We start from the raw sequence: 16,275 nt of genomic DNA on the forward strand, positions 1-16,275 counted from the left end.
CCAGCCAGAGNTGGCCCTTCTTCCGGGTCTGACAGCGGGTGGAGCATGCGCACCTTGTCCTGCACGCCAGCGAAATCCACCATCCGCTGGGTGATGGCGGCCCAGTCGGGGTTGATCTCGATGGTGAGCAGCCTCGCACCCGGTGACAGCAGGCGGGCCATGCGCACAGCTGAGTAGCCACAGTAGGCCCCAGCTCCAGCAGCATGGAGGGCTGGTGCTCCTGAATCACAGCGTCCACGATCTTGCCTGTGCAAGGTAGGGGATGGGAGAGGTGAGCACAGGCGGAGGGAGGGGAATTTGGATCCCCAGGCACGGCCCGCTACCTCTCCCAAAAGCAACAGTCTCTCCCAAATGCCTGGCCTCTGGCCCTCCTCTGCCCACCCTCCCTACCTGCTGGAGGGGTCTTTTACCTCCCTGGTGTCCCCAGCCCCATGGACCTGGTCCCCACTGTGAGCACCTTGGAGCTCCCATGGTCCCTTAGCCTCTATGCCCACGCTGGTCCCTATCTGTTCCACTATTCCTGGCTGGCCCCAGTGTGTCCTAACAGAGCTGCCCTCTCTGAATCCCCGAACTGCCCCCCTTGGGGCCCCGCGGCAGCACTAGTTGCATGAGTAACTCCCTGAGTCTGGCAGCACACCCTGTGCCCCAGGCTGGAGTGCAAGCGGGGCGGGCCCAGGAGAACCTGTCTGACTGGTTCCCAGGCAGGTCCCATGGTGGCCAGAGCAGAGTTCAAGGGGAACTACACCACCGTCAGACCCTGTGTGGGGCCTGTTGTCCTGGGGCGCAGGCAGCAGGGCCTGGAGGAATCATCAGGGACCCTGGCCCCTGGCACCCTGGGACTCCAGAGGAACCCCCCAGCCCTATCTGGGCATATCCCAGGGTTCCCAGCCCCTGGAAACGGGGTGATAACAGCTTCTCCGCTAAGGGCTTTGATGCCTGGTCCTGGGTCCCTGTCCCAGAGCTCAGCACCTGCCGGCCGGGACCCCACCTTTCTTGTCACCCACGTTCATGGCCCACTCTTTCTGCTGGCAGTAGGTGTCGATGGCCTCCAGCACGCTCTGTGCGTTCCCAGGCTCCGCATGCTGCAGCACGTGGTGCAGGATGCGCTGCTCCTTGGTGTCACCCATGAGCAGGTTGCGGATGGGCTGCAGGACGAACTCGTTCCAGCAGATAAGGCACAGGCCCCAGCCCCAGCGCCTCAGGAGCAACAGCAGCACCACCAGCACCAGGCCTAGGAACACAGCGGCCAGCAGCAGAGGTGGGGCCTCCAGCATCTGCAGGGCGGGAGGGGAGGGGCGCCAGTGCTCTATGCTCTTCCTGCTGCACCCACATGCCCCTCAGCTTGAAGTGCCACCATCGCCCCTTGTGTTCGCAGAGGGGCAAGGTTCAGAGAAGCCAGCCATGTGCCTTAGTTGCCTGACGTGTGAGCGCCAGGGAGCCAGCCTTCTCGTGCTCTCTGGTTCCCTCAGGTGGACAGAGCAGGTGTGTGCCTCTCGCAGTCCTGTGTGGAGCCTGCAGGGTCACACTCCCTGGCCCTGGGCGCTTCCCCAGGCAGCCCAGGGATCCTCTAAAACCACACAGAATACAGAAGCAGATGTGGACCCAGGCTGCTGTCTCCCAGCTGGCTTAGAGGACACCCAGGGGCAGGGAAGACCCATGGCCTGGAGTGGGGGGTAGTGAGGGGTGGCCTAAAGAGAGGCTGTATGGTGCAGCCCCTCAGCCTCATGTGGTGAACCCATGCTGGTCACCCATGCTCTGGACGCCCCAGGGATTCGTGTGTCCCTTTCATTGAGTGTCCAAGTAAGGACACTGGCAGTCCCCAAGCCAGGAACACCAGGACAGACCCACTCACCACTGCCCTTGGGGACGGCAACATGTGGCATGTCCCAGATGAGAAAGGCCAGCCCTGCTGCCCACCACAGTGTACCTCGTGGGACACAGTGAAATGGCAAGTGACCCCACTTGAAACCTGTTTGAAATCCTCCTGGTGTGACCCTCCAGGCAGGTAGCCTGGGAACCAGACAGACAGAAGCCTGGTGAGGGAACCCAGCAGGCAGAGAGCAGAGCACAGGAGGCCTGAGGCAGAAGCCCAGGAGTTCAGGTCACAGACCCTGAAATGGGAAGGACACAAGGAAACTTCCTCTAGGGCCCCTGTGGTCACTCACAGGTCTTTCTGGGATGGGGCCCTGGACTCCCAGTGGCATAGGAGGTCCCACTCTCCACTGGACACTCCGTTTTAGAAAGGCACACCCAGGTGAGGAGGCAGGCCCAGGGCTGCAGAGGGGACACCCCTGGAGGTCAGCCTCAGGGCACCAGAGGACAGAGCAGAAGAGAACAGGGAAGCAGAGGCTCCGCCCTAGGGGAGGCCATGTGGACACCAGGCTTCTAGGGGATTTCACAGCACGTGGCCTGTTTACACAGGCAGAGTGGACATGTGCTCAGCAGACCTGTGCAAATGCACCAGGCTGGAATCTGTACCCACCCTGGCACTGCCCCGGCTTCCATTGGCCAACTCACCTTCAAAGCACCTCCGAGCAGTTTCCAGCCCTCTGACTGCGGGAGGGGTCTGCGGTCTCTTTCTCTGAGCTCAGCAGCAAAGCAGATGTTATTTCTATGGAAATCAGTTTTGCCTTTGGATAATCATCAACAGAAACCCTAACCTGGCGATGACCAAGGTCCAGATATCTGAGCCCCTTCTCCGGACAAGCCTAGCCTGGCCTGAGCCTTCCCTAGCAGGGCGAAGGCAGTGCTTTGCTTTACTGGCCTCAGAAGAGACAGCAGAAGGCCTCAGAGAGGCCAAGCGACATCCCTACTAGTGTCACCCAGCCAGAGACCCCAGGGGCAGTCTCCCGGTCCCTGTCCGCAATGCCCTGTGGGCACCCGCACCTTGTGAACCACAGAAGGAGGGAACCACTTTGCTCAAGTTGTATTTCCCCTGAAGAATCTTTAGTACCTTGGAAATGTTGTGTAAGACCAAGGGCTAGTTTACCAAGAACATACACAAATCAGTAAGAAAAAGATGATGAAACAGATGGGTCACAGTGGCCAATATGCGGCTCACAGGAAAAGGCCAAAGGCCAGAGCCCCAAGCGGGTGATGGAACCCAGTGCAGGGCTCAGTGCCAGCGGGGGTGCCCCTGTCCACAGCTGCAGGAGTGTGAATCGTGCCGCCTTCTGCTGCTACCCTGGGAAAGGGTCCCAGGCCTGCAGGGAAACCCATGGCCCACTATGTTTCCCTGCAGGGCAGGACGTGCCCACAGGGCTCGTGGGGAAAAAACAGGAGATGGCGCTTCCCTAAGGACAGTGTCCTTATTCTGGCAGGAAGATGACAAGGAACCACGGTGGAGAGAGACCATGCAGACCTGAAGCCGCCAGAACTTTCCACCTTGCTCCTTTCTTCACGGTGGGGATTTCCTATGACATACCTTGTTGCTTTGTTTACTACTATTTATCTGCTATGGTTTAGTTATCTATAATGACTACTACTGATATTTGTGTGGTCAGATAATGGGCCATTTTGTTTACTCTCCATATTTAAAAAACAGTTAAGTGTTAGAAATAAACACCCCAAATTAAAAGGGTTATTCTGCTGAAACAGCAAATTACTTGGTAGACCTTGGAGTCCCAAATTATAAATCCAAATCTGCATAATACTTGAATTGTGTAAGAATTTGGTTTTTGAATCTCTAATCTCTAGGTCCATCTGTTAATAAATTTGCAAGCAGTGTCCCCTAGGGCCGAGTGGGAGGCAACAGAGGGGAGGAGGCCACAGCAGGGAGGGGCCCTGAAGCCCTCTTCCTTTGCCCGGCAGGAGGGACCCGCCCACTCCACTCTGCAGGATGGGCCCAGCTGGTGCGAGGAGGCACCAAGTGCCCACCTGCCCCACCTGCCAGCGGCTCTGCGGCCAACTAGGCCCCAATGGCCAAGAGCCATGGGGGCTGGGGAAGCTCAAGGCCAAAGGCTCTGCGGCCAACTGGGCCCCAATGGCCAAGAGCCATGGGGGCTGGGGAAGCTGAAGACCAAAGGCTCAAAGGCCAACACCCCAGACCCCCATGCAGTGCCTGGGGGCCACAGTGCCCACGGCCACCTCACAAGGCCCTCCAGTGCTGGGATTCCCTTGTGAGTGTGAGGTACTGAAGCCCAGAGCAGGAGGACTGGCTGCCCCAGGCCACCCCACCTCCCAACAGCCTTTCCCAGGCTAACCACCTCCGCTCCGACCCAGCCTTGTGGGGCCTCCCAGCCCACCCTCCTCTCTGCTTAGCCCAGCTGGTGCAGAAGGGGAGGCCCCGCCCACTGGGCCGGGAGGGAGGCAGGACCACATCCAAGTGACTTTGGGACCACGCCCACCCAGCCACGGAAGAGGGTGGGATCACGCCCACCTGGCCATCCAAGGGCTGACCCTGCGCTGTCACCGGCCGCTGCCCAGTTTCACAGGACGAAAGAGCAGACAAGTGAGGAAACAGAGGGCGGGTCCTGAAAAGCTGAGAATCAGGCCTCCCTTTAAAGAAAGTCGGGTAGAATCCCACCCACGCCACTCAGAGCTGCTCGGATGTTCCCAGCGCTGGGATTTTGCCCGGTCAGCCCTCCATGGGGAAAAGGAACAGCTCCTTTAGTTTGGGGTCCCAGGACTCGGGAGTGGGCACGCCAGCTCAGTGTCCGACTTGGGACCCCTGTGATCCTATCACCCTACTTTGGCTGTGTGGTCTGGGGAGCGTCAAGAGTCCCCCTTGCCTTACAGAGAGGCAACAAGAAACAGTTTTGAAAGCCCCTGTGGTGGGGCGGGGGTGCAGGCCGGAGGACCGAGGGGAATCCTCTCTACTTTTGTGTAGGTTTGAAATGTGCTTTTTTGTGTTTTGTTTTTTTGAGACAGGGTCTCACTCTGTTCCCCAGCCTGGAGTGCAGTGGCGCAATCACAGTTCACTACAGCCTCGACCTCCTGGGCTCAAGGGATCCTCCTGCCTCAGCACCCCCCAAGTAGCTGGGACGACAGATGTGCACCACCCCCTACAACCAGCTTTTTTTTTTTTTTTTTTTTGGTAGAGATGGGGTGGAGGGGGTTCTGGATATTTTGCCCAGGCTGGTCTCCTGAGCTCAAGCGCTCCACCCCCTCTGCCTCCCAAACTGCTGGGATTACAGGCATGAGCCACCATGCCCAGCTGGCTTTTTTTTTTTTTTAAGGAAAATAACAAATGTTAGCAAGGATATAATGAAATTGGAACCCTCTGGCATTGCTGGTATGACTGCTGTGGAAAACAGTTTGGTAGTTCTTCAAAAAGTTAAACATGTGGTCAGACCTGGTGGCTCACGACTGTAATTCCAGCACTTTGGGAGGTTGGGATGGGGGGATTGCTTGAGCCCAGGAGTTCAATACCAGTCTGGGCAACATGGCAAGACCCCATATCTACAGAAAACTTAAAAATTAGCCAGGCATGGTGGTCCGCACCTGTAGTCCCAGATACTTGGGAGGCTGAGGCGGGAGGATCTCCTGAGCCCAGGAGGTTGAGGCTGCAGTGAGCTGTGATCCTACCACTGCACTCCAGCCTGGGCAACAGAGCAAGACCCCATCTCAAAAAAAAAAAAAAATTTAAACATGCTATGTACCCACAAATATTAAAAAATTCTTGGCCGGGCGCGGTGGCTCAAGCCTGTAATCCCAGCACTTTGGGAGGCCGAGACGGGCGGATCACGAGGTCAGGAGATCGAGACCATCCTGGCTAACGCAGTGAAACCCCGTCTCTACTAAAATACAAAACTAGCTGGGCGAGGTGGCGGGCGCCTGTAGTCCCAGCTACTCGGGAGGCTGAGGCGGGAGAATGGCGCAAACCCGGGAGGCGGAGCTTGCAGTGAGCTGAGATCGGGCCACTGCACTCCAGTCCGGGTGACAGAGCGAGACTCCGCCTCAAAAAAAAAAAAAAAAAAAAAAAAAAAATTCTTAAAAACCCACAAAAAATAAAACTAAAAAAAGTTAAACACAGAACTACCATATGACCCAGCAATACTGGTGTGGTGGCTCACACCTGTAATCCCAGCACTTTAGGAGGCTGAGGCGGGCAGATCACAAGGTCAGGATTTCGAGATCAGCCCGGCCAATACGGTGAAACCCCATCTCTACTAAAAATACAAAAATTAGCCGGGCGTGGTGGTGAGCTCCTGTTAGTCCCAGCTACTCAGGAGGCTGAGGCAGGAGAATAGCTTGAACCCAGGAGGTAGAGGTTGCAGGGAGCCGAGATTGCGCCACTGCACTCCAGCCTGGGTGACAGAGCAAGATCAAAAAAAAAGAGAGAACAAGACCATCTTGGCCAACATGGTGAAACCCTCTCTCTACTAAAAATACAAAAATCATCTGGGCGTGGTGGCGTGTGCCTGTAGTCCCAGTTACTTGGGAGGCTGAGGCAGGAGAATCACTTGAACCCGGGAGGCAGTTGCAGAGAGCTGAGATTGCACCACTGTACTCCAGCCTGGGCGGCAGAGTGAGACTCCATCTCAAAAAAAAAAAAAGATAGCTAGAAACTGACTTTGCTCCCTTTGCAAAGATCTGGGGTCCGTCAGTTTTGCTCATTCTGCTATCACCTCTGTCTGAAGAGTGACTGACACTTTGGTCTCTATTCACCCACATCTTCCTGCTCAGGAAGGTGTCTTTCCTCTCCTCCGGGGAGGAGAAAGGCAGCTACCAGGGCCACAGAGAGAAAGACTGGGCTGCACAGCAAGCTCAGGAGACCTTGGGTTGTGCCCTGAAACGGCTGTGCATCCTCCGTTCTCCACAGGGGCCAACACGCGGCTGCAGCGATCCCGGGAAAGACCACTGGCCATTTGGGGCACACTGTCCTCGCTATTCCAGAACACAGAACCAATGCTAACAACCCCCTGCACACTGAGAGTCACTGTGGCTTGGACATGCCTCATTCTGCCCTCACAGGGCTGGTGGCCCAGTTGGGGAGACAAGCATAGAGCCACAGGTGTGATGACAAACAGGACACAGATGGCAGGAAGAAGGCCAGTTCTTAGCATTTACACACAGGGGCAGCCCTGCTCTGCACACAGGTCCCCCATGGAGGCTGCAGAGGACCCTGCCTGAGACTTGCTCAACAGGGCTGGAAACCTCCCAGCAAAGGCCGGAACTGCTGCAAGCAGCCCTGCCCTTCGGGGCTGATCCAGTGTGATAAAGGGGGACCAGGATTCTGGCAGGGGATTTGACTGCGATCCAGTAATCCAGGGAGAGCCAGTACAGGTGCTTAGAGACAAGCCGGGCAGCACCAAGTAGGCCACACGCTTGGGCAGGGCCTGTGGACAGGCTGAGAGGACACCTGGAGGCCGGCCTGGGAGATCCCACAGGCTGCAGCCTGGCCCCACGCTCATCTGTGGACCCAGGGGCTGGCCACTCATCTCCATCCAGCCTCTGGGAATCTAAAGGAATGACCAGAAGTTTAATGGCCACAAACTACCCATCGAGGCAGGCATGGTGGCGTGCCTGTAGCTGCAGCTACTCAGGAGGCTGAAGTGGGAGGATTGTTTGGGCCCAGGAGTTGGAGGCTGCAGTGAGCTGTGATTGCACCACGGCACTCCAGCCTGGGCAACAGAGACACTGTCTCTAAAACAACACTACCACCATCTACCAACACCACAATACAAATGCCATCAAATCCAGATGGGGCCTCGCCTCTCTCTGGCAGCACTCTGGGAGTGTCCCCCTCCTGCTACTGTCTCATACCCCGCACTACAAGAATCTGTCATTTCTCCAACCTGCAGAGAGGAAGGAGGCAGAGGACTAACCTCTCGCCCCATGACACCTGAGAAGAGGTGAGACAGTGCACCTGCGCTGGGCACCCTGTGAGGGGCCTACCTGCTATTTCTGTAAATGAAGTTTTATCAGAATGCACAATCAACCAGGCACGGTGGCTCACGTCTGTAATCCCAGCACTTTGGGAGGCTGAGGCGGGTGGATCACCTGAGGTCAGGAGTTCAAGAATAGCCTGACCAACATGGTGAAACCCCAGTCTCTACTAAAACTACCAAATTAGCTGGGCATGGTGGTGCATGCCTGTAATCCCAGCTAGTTGGGAGGCTGAGGCAGGAGAATCGCTTGAACTCGGGAGGTGGAGGTTGCAGTGAGCTGAGATCGCGCCACTACACTCCAGCCTGGGCGATAAGAGTGGGACTGCATCTCAAAACAAAACAAAACAAAAAACGCACAATTGCACACACATTGTCCGTGGCTGCTCTCACCCGACCATAGCAGAGGTGAGCAGTTGCAACAAAGACTGCACCCTACATGGGGAAACGGGCTGGTGTGGAAGGGAAGGGGTCAGAATGGAAGGTCAGAGGGCCAGGCAGAGGACAGACTCCCGTAAGCCTCCCCTGCCTGCTGGTATTCTCAGTGGGGCCAGGCCCCCAGGCTCAGGGGAAAGCTTTTTTTTTTTTTTTTTTTGACTCAATACCTAAGAGCTAAAGGGAAGGCTTTCACACGGGCTGCACACCTGCTTCAAGCCAGGTGCTGCAGGGACCACAGTGACTTTGTCTTTACAGACACACCAAGAGGCAGATGCAAGGGCTGGGCTGAGAGAGGCAAGAGGCTGCACTGCACCTGCAGATCCACAGCCCCAGGGGGCCAGCTAGGCCGTCCCTGCCTGTGGGGCCCCTCTACTCCTTTACTGTGGCCCCACTGGGGCCCCCTCCCCTCCCTTCCACGGGCCAGACCTGCATGGTTGTCGCACATTCGCTTTATCCTTCAAGGGCGTTCTCCCAGTCACATCGGATTCTGCCTTGGCACCTGCTTGGAGGCCCTCTGCAGGTCAACCTGCTCATGTGGCAGGTGCTCAGCGTCCCGGCTCCCAGCAGAGGGAAGGCCTGGGGCAAGAGTGTAGGCTGGCTCGGCTCAGTGTGGAGGGGACAGAAAGGACAGGGATGCCTTTAGGGAGAGACAGAAAGGACCTGGGCATGCCTAGTGAGGTGACATGCCAGCCTGGCCAACATGGTAAAACCCTGCCTCTACTAAAAATAAAAAAAAATGAACCAGGCGTGGTGGCGGGCGCCTGTAGTCCCAGCTACTCAGGAGGCTGAGGCAGGAGAATGGTGTGAATCCGGGAGGCGGAGTATGCAGTGAGCTGAGGTCACGCCACTGCACTCCAGCCTGGGCGACAGAGAGAGACACCGTCTCGAAAAAACAGCAACAAAAAAACAAAGCCCAGGCATCAGGACCAGGCTGTAGGCCAGGCCTGCGTCCAGACCGCACTGGATGTGAGTGGAATCTGACCTCCTCATTGCTCTCCTCAAGGCTGGGTGGCAGCCCCACCCCCAGCACCCAGGCCATGAGGTCTGAGGCCCACCATGGCAGCAGCCTGGACAAAGACTCCTCCATCACACTCCGGCCAGGCTCCTCTGAGCACGTTTCTTAGCTGAGCCTCACCTAGGCCTATCAGTCCTTGAACAAACACTAACAAAGCTGCTGCTGCTTCGTTTTTAAATTAATTGATTAATTTATTTATTTGAGATGGACTCTGTCACCCAGACTGGAGTGCAGTGGCGCGATCGCAGCTCACTGCAACCTCTGCCTCCTACGTTCAAGCGATTCTCCTGCCTCAGCCTCCTGAGTAGCTGGGATTACAGGCTTACACCACTATGCCCAGCTAATTTTTGTATTTTTAGTAGAGACAAGGTTTCACCATGTTGGTCAGACTGCTCTTGAACTCCTGACCTTGTGATCCACCCACCTCGGCCTCCCAAAGTTCTGGGATTACAGGCGTAAGCCACTGCACCTGGCCTTTTTGTTTTGTTTTGTTTTGAGACAGAGTCTCGCTCTGTCACCCGGGCTGGAGTGCAGTGGCCGGATCTCAGCTCACTGCAAGCTCCGCCTCCCGGGTTTACGCCATTCTCCTGCCTCAGCCTCCTGAGTAGCTGGGACTACAGGCGTCCGCCACCTCACCCGGCTAGTTTTTTGTATTTTTTAGTAGAGACGGGGTTTCACCGTGTTAGCCAGGATGGTCTCGATCTCATGACTTCATGATCCGCCCGCCTCGGCCTCCCAAAGTGCTGGGATTACAGGCTTAAGCCACCGCGCCTGGCCTTTTTTTTTTTTTTTTTTTTTTTCAAAAAAGACAGAGTCTCGCTCTGTCGTCCAAACTGGAGTGCAGTGGCATGATCACCTCTGCCGCCCAGGCTGGAGTGCAGTGGTGCAGTCAGCTTGCTGCAACCTTGAACTCTTGGGCTCCAGCAGTCCTCCCACTTCAGCCTCCTGAGTAACTGGGACTACACCGGGGCATGCCACAGTGCCTGGCTAATTTAAAAAAATTATTTTTGTAGAGACAGCGTCTTGCTACATTGCCCAGGCTGGTCTTAAACTCCTGGCCTCAAGTGATTCTCCAGCCTCAGTCTCCCAAAGTGCTGGGATTACAGGTGTGAGCCATACTGCACATGGCTTCTAACAGCTCAAGGCCACATTCCTAAAATGATCCCAGCCCCCTTCAAAGCGCTTGCCTGAGAAACTCACGGCTACCAAGAGAATTTTCTGTGTGTTCCAGCCAACACCTGAAGATGGGGCCCCTGTCTCCCAGTCTCTGTGGGATTGGGGGCCTGACTTCAGTAAGCCCCCGTGGCAAACCCAGATCGGTTTCCCAAGGCTAACCCTCCCTTCCTGCTTTTGGTAATTTTCCTCTTTCCTCACTCCTGAGTCCCTGCTGTTCTTCCTCCCCACTCTCCACTTCTTTGCACAAATCAGAGGGGAGCTTGGCTCTCTCCCCTCCTGTCACTGGTCACCAAATATTATAATTTCTGTCCTTACCACTTTAATGTCTGGCTGTGTTTCTCTGTGATCAGGGGTCAGGACTTGGATCTGGATGGGAACCACCATCCAGCGGACCCTCGGATGCAACAACTGGAGCCCGCATCTATCCGTGTTATCTCCACTCTGCCTGCTCATGCGGGAGTCACATGGATTGACTTGTAACCCAATGCTCCAGAAGAACATTGGATGCAGCAGTGAGGACAGACATTGCTTCTTATGATTCTGAGTAAGGCTCTGAGGTCCCGAGAGTCCCAGGCTACCTACCTCCTGGGCTGGAAGTTCTTCTTCCTGGCGCCTCGTTCCTAGAGGGGAATCACTCCTGACTCCTGGTGGAGCTGTCTTGCCCGCTCTGTTCTGTGTTCCTGCTCCTTCCGTGGGACCTTCTTACTGGAGCCTTGCTGATCACGCCCTCTGCACTACTTTAATCAGCATATGAAAACAAAACTGCTAAGAACAAGCACGCCTCTGTCTGCTTCCTTCCTTGTTGATGTGACTTTACCAAGGATAATTTGGAAGTCAGTGGCTCCTTTGGGATACCTGAGATCTCCCCAAACTAGCTCCTCTCAGGCCTCTCCCTTCCGATCACCTCCACACCCCCCTACTTTCTCTTGAAGGAGACACCCCCTTCAAGTCTGGCCTCCACCCCTCGGCCCCGCTGCAGGCCTCTCTCTTCCCCTCCCGCCCCTCAACTCCCCACGGTCCCTGGAACTTTAGGCTTCCTGCTCCATCAGGGGCTCGCAGGGCCTCAGGGACCCACAAAAGCAACCAGCTGAGCTCACTGGAAACATGCAATCAGTCATCCAGCAGGGCAAAACAAGTCATAAAGGTCATATCCACAAATACAGGTAGAAAGTCTTCCCCTCACACTGAGCAAGTGTCCCTTAATTTGCCCAATTTGCCAGAAACATAGCGGATAAACATATAAAACAGGGCTGGGTGGTGGCTCACACCTGTAATCCCAGCACTTTGGAAGGCCAAGGTAGGTAGATCACTTGAGGCTAGGAGTTCAAGACCAGTCTGGGCAGCACAGCAAGACCCTGTCTCTACAAAAAAAAAAGAAAAAAGAAAACATAAAATACAGTAAAAAAAAAGTGAGAACTAGCTCTTATATAAACTAGTGAGTTGTGTTTTGTTAACTGCATTTGATAATATGTTGGCCTAAAAAGGCTCCCAAGATCTTTTCAGTAACTTTCAACCTCAGAGTCATACTAAGTGAAGTTAGATAATAGACATTCATTGAATATCTAAATAATACCTGAACAGGAGAAAGTGCTGAAACATTCATTATTAAGCATAACTTTTGTACTTTTGGCTTCTTTATATGGTACAGACTGGCTAAAGGTATTCTGGCCTGTTAACATGTTCTTGGCACTTTTGCACTATAAAAAGGAGATTATAAGACGGTATATTCCATAAAATTTGCTAATAAACTGCTAAATGACAGACAATTTCCAATTGTCTTCTTCCTGCTTTTCTCTGTAAAATATAAGTTATGGCCAGGCGTGGTGACTCATGCCTGTAATCTCAGTGCTTTGGGAGGCTGAGGTCAGAGAATTACTTGAGCCCGGGAGTTCAAGGGTGCAGTGAGTCCTGGGCAACACAGCAAGACTGTCTCTTTAAAAAAAAAAAAAAAAAAATACCGTTTACTAATGGTTAAAAATTATAATCAATGTATGAAAACAAAACTCCTAGAAACAGTAAGAATGAGGGAAACAATTTTGTATACAAAGTATGGGAGGAAAATAGGATGTGTTTTTATATGAAAAGTATGCAAAGAATGTAGAGTGTTTTTGTTAAAGAAAGCGATGTAATTTTGTCCTGAAGTAAAATTACAAAAGAAGAAAATATAGGACAAAGCGTGAATGGCCCAGGAATTCGAGACAAGCCTGGGTAACTGGTAAAACCCTGTTTCTGTTAAAAAAAAACACACAAAAATTATTAGCCTGGTGTGGTGGTACATGCCTATAGTCCCAGCTACTTGGGAGGCTGAGGCAGCAGGATCGCTGGAGCCCAGGAGGTCGAGGCTACAGTGAACTGAGATCTCGCCACTGCACTCCATCCTGGGTGACAGACTGAGATCCTGTCTCAAAACAAAACCAAACGTGAATGGATACAGAAAGTTATCCCTATGTTTCCCAGGCTGGTCTTGAACTCCTGGCCTCAAGAAAGTCTGCAGAAAAGAATTGTTATGTTTATGAGGTCAAAGCTGGCTAGAATTGATCTCATAATCATTGAATGTATTTATGTATAAAGTTTCTTTAAATTTTTTTTTTTTTTTTTTTTTTTTGAGACAGAGTCTTGCTCTGTTACCCAGGCTGGAGTGCAATGGTGTGATCTGGGCTCACTGCAACCTCTGCCTCCCAGGCTTAAGCAATTCTTCTGTCTCAGCCTCCCAAGTAGCTGGGACCACAAGCACATGTTACCACACCCAGCTAATTTTTGTATTTTTAGTAGAGATGGGGTTTTGCCATGTTGGCCAGCCTGGTCTTAAACTCCTGATCTCAGGTGATCTGCCCTCCCAAAATGCTAGGATTATAGGCATGAGCCACTGCACCTGGCCTAAATTTTTTTCAGTGACAGAGTCTCACTCTGTTACCGAGGCTGGAGTGCAGTGGTACAATTACAGCTCACTGCAGCCTTGAACTCCTGGGCTCCAGTGATCCTCCTGCCTCAGTCTTCAGGGTACATGAGACTACAGACATGTACCACCATGCCCAGCTAATTTTTCATTTTTTTTTTTTTGTAGAGACAGGGCCTCAGCATGTTTCTCAGGCTGGTCTCAAACTCCTGGGCTCAGGCAATCCTCCCTCTTCGGACTCCCAAAGTGTTGGGATTATAGGCGTGAGCCACTGTATGTGGCCTATGACATTGTCTTGATCGCAAACTGACTTGAGATTTCCTGGAGGGCCCCTGAAAGACCTCAGAGGATCTGTCCTGTGACCTTGTAAGAGAGATGTTAAACTAACTAGGTTTACTTCAATGGCAAATTTTGTGGGCAGCAAGCCACCCAGGTGCCGAGGCAAGAGACCAAGGGGACAAACTCTTCCAGTATAATAAAGAAAATATATCAAATAAGAATAGTTACACTAGATACAGATTATAGATATGATTATATATCAATATCATTAATCATTAGTTTTTAGCAATTACTCTTTATTCCAATATTATAATAATCCTCGCTCTACAATCATAACCTAGGAGAAACCAAGTCATACAGTGATAGGAGCTGAAGGGACACAGTGAGAAGTGACCAGAAGACAAGAGTGTGAGCCTTCTGCTATGCCCGACAGGGCCACTAGACGGCTCCTTGGTCTAGTAGTAACGTCAGCGCCTGGGAAGATGCTGGTTAGCAGATCTTGGTCTAGTAACCAGACCTTGGTCTAGCGGTAGCGTCAGTGCCTAGAAAAAGCACCCCTTACTTAGCAGACCGGGAAAGGGAGTCTCCCTTTCCCCAGGGGAGATAGAGAAGACTCTACTCCACCATCTCTTGTGGAGGGTCTGACATCAGTCAGGCCCGCCCGCAGTTATCCGGAGGCCTAACCGTCTTCCTGTGATGCTGTGCTTCAGCGGTCACGCTCCCGGTCCGCCTTCATTTTCCATCCTTTACACTTGGCTACGCCTTCTAAATAGCAGTAACAAAATTAGCGAAAGTACTAAAAGTCTCTGAAATACAGAAATAATGGCGTAAGCTGTCTCCTCTCTCTCTCTGCCTCGGCTGCCAAACAGGGAAAGGCCCCCTGTCCAGTGGACACATGACCCACGTGACCTTACCTATCATTGCAGATGGCTCACACTCCTTACCCTACCCCCTTGCCTTGTATCCAATAAATAACAGCACAGCCTGGCATTTGGGGCCACTACTGGTCTCTGCACCTTGGTGTTAGTGGTCCCTGGGCCCAGCTGTCTTTTCTTCTCTTTGTCTTGTGTCTTTATTTCTAGGATCTCTCATCTCTGCATACAGGGAGAAAAACCCACAGACCCTGTAGGGCTGGTCCCTACATAATTTCATGCAACGTGCTGTCAAATAAAAAATGCTATTTAGGGCCAGGCGCGGTGGCTCACGCCTGTAATCTCAACACTTTGGGAGGCAGAGGTGGGTAGATCATCTGAGGTGAGGAGTTCAAAACCAGCCTGCCCAACATGGTGAAACCCTGTCTCTACTAAAAATACAAAAATTAGCCTGGTGTGGTGGTGGGCACCTGTAGTCCCAGTTACTCGGGAGGCTGAGGCAGGATAATTGCTTGAACCAGGGAGGCAGAGGTTGCAGTGAGCTGAGATCGTGTACTCCAGTCTGGGTGACAAGAGCAAAACTCTGTCAAAAAAAAAAAAAATAATAAAAATGCTATTTAGGCCTTGTTAGAAGTTAACACAGCAGGCCGGTATGGTGGCTCATGCATGTAATCCCAGCACTTTGGGAGGCCGAGGCGGGTGGATCACGAGGTCAGGAGATCGAGACCATCCTGGCTAACACAGTGAAACCCCATCTCTACTAAAATACAAAAAATTAGCCGGGCGTGGTGGTGGGCGCCTGTAGTCCCAGCTACTCGGGAGGCTGAGGCAGGAGAATGGTGTGAACCCGGGAGGCGGAGCTTGCAGTGAGCCGAGATCCTGCCACTGCACTCCAGCCCGGGGGACAGAGCGAGACTCCGCCTCAAAAAAAAAAAGAAACCTTTCCTTTTTCTCTTAACCTATAATATTATAGTAAATGATACTTCTCTAAACAAAATTAAAGCAATTATCTTTGTCTTCCGGCCTGATCCCTCCAAAAATCAGAAACTATTATTGAGTATTCCTATTTTCATGGCAATATAGTTATCGCATAACTTCAATAAGAATCTATTCTCCTTGTAACAGGACACAATTGGAAACACCGGCTATATTACCAAGGCTTGGACTGGAATGTCCTGTTTGAGAATGATGTACATAGAATCAAGTATGACCAGATGGCTTTCAGGTTGACTTTGTGGAGCCATTGCTTGCAAAAAGCTCTTGAAAAATCTAGCCTGGTATCTGGCTTAAGGGGTTCTTGGTCTTACATGTGAGTAAGGAAAGTCTCTTCCAAATATCCCAAGGTTCTGAGGCCCAGGAACCTTGGGATATTTCAGGGACCTTGAGAAGAGAGGAATTCACCCAAATCTATAGGCACTGCAGGTGAAGTCTGGTTGGAAGTTCTTGGCTTGGCTTCCTAACCTCAAAAGGCTTTTAAAAGCTCAATCTAAGATTCCCTATTAAAAGTTTCAGCAAACTTAAAAAGGCCTGTGTGGTCAATTACCATTCGTGCTGCATTTATGTAAATAAACAGGCCAAATTTAATGAGAGCAGAATTACTTGGTAAATAACAGTAATCTTACTTTGATTATCTTCAATCAAAAAGGGAAGTAAAGAGAAATGCTATGCTTCAGTGGAGAAATATAACACCCTCTTGGGAGTTATCAGATCCTAGTCTAGTTCACTCTTTGAGGTGTTTTTTTTTTTTTTTTTTTTTTTTTTTTTTTTTTT

At 52.3% G+C, this 16,275-nt stretch overlaps 1 long non-coding RNA gene across 2 annotated transcripts in view; it reads right to left on the reverse strand.

Moving 5' to 3' along the window:
* Positions 1–8,112: 8,112 nt before the first annotated feature.
* Positions 8,113–16,275, reverse strand: part of LOC108518371 (uncharacterized) — a 12,426-nt gene continuing 4,263 nt past the window's right edge. Inside the window, exons 3-4 of one of the 2 annotated variants that reach the window (XR_001882351.1) lie at positions 11,041–11,195; positions 8,113–8,904 (exon numbers count right to left, since the gene is read on the reverse strand). This is a non-coding gene — a long non-coding RNA (uncharacterized LOC108518371). Of the gene's footprint in view, positions 8,905–11,040; positions 11,196–11,777; positions 11,820–16,275 lie in introns of those variants that run through there. The other variant, XR_001882352.1, reaches the window with a different exon arrangement.

The sequence above is a fragment of the Rhinopithecus bieti genome, unplaced genomic scaffold, assembly GCF_001698545.2.
Source record: "Rhinopithecus bieti isolate Rb0 unplaced genomic scaffold, ASM169854v2 scaffold_44745, whole genome shotgun sequence".
NCBI lineage: Eukaryota > Metazoa > Chordata > Mammalia > Primates > Cercopithecidae > Rhinopithecus > Rhinopithecus bieti.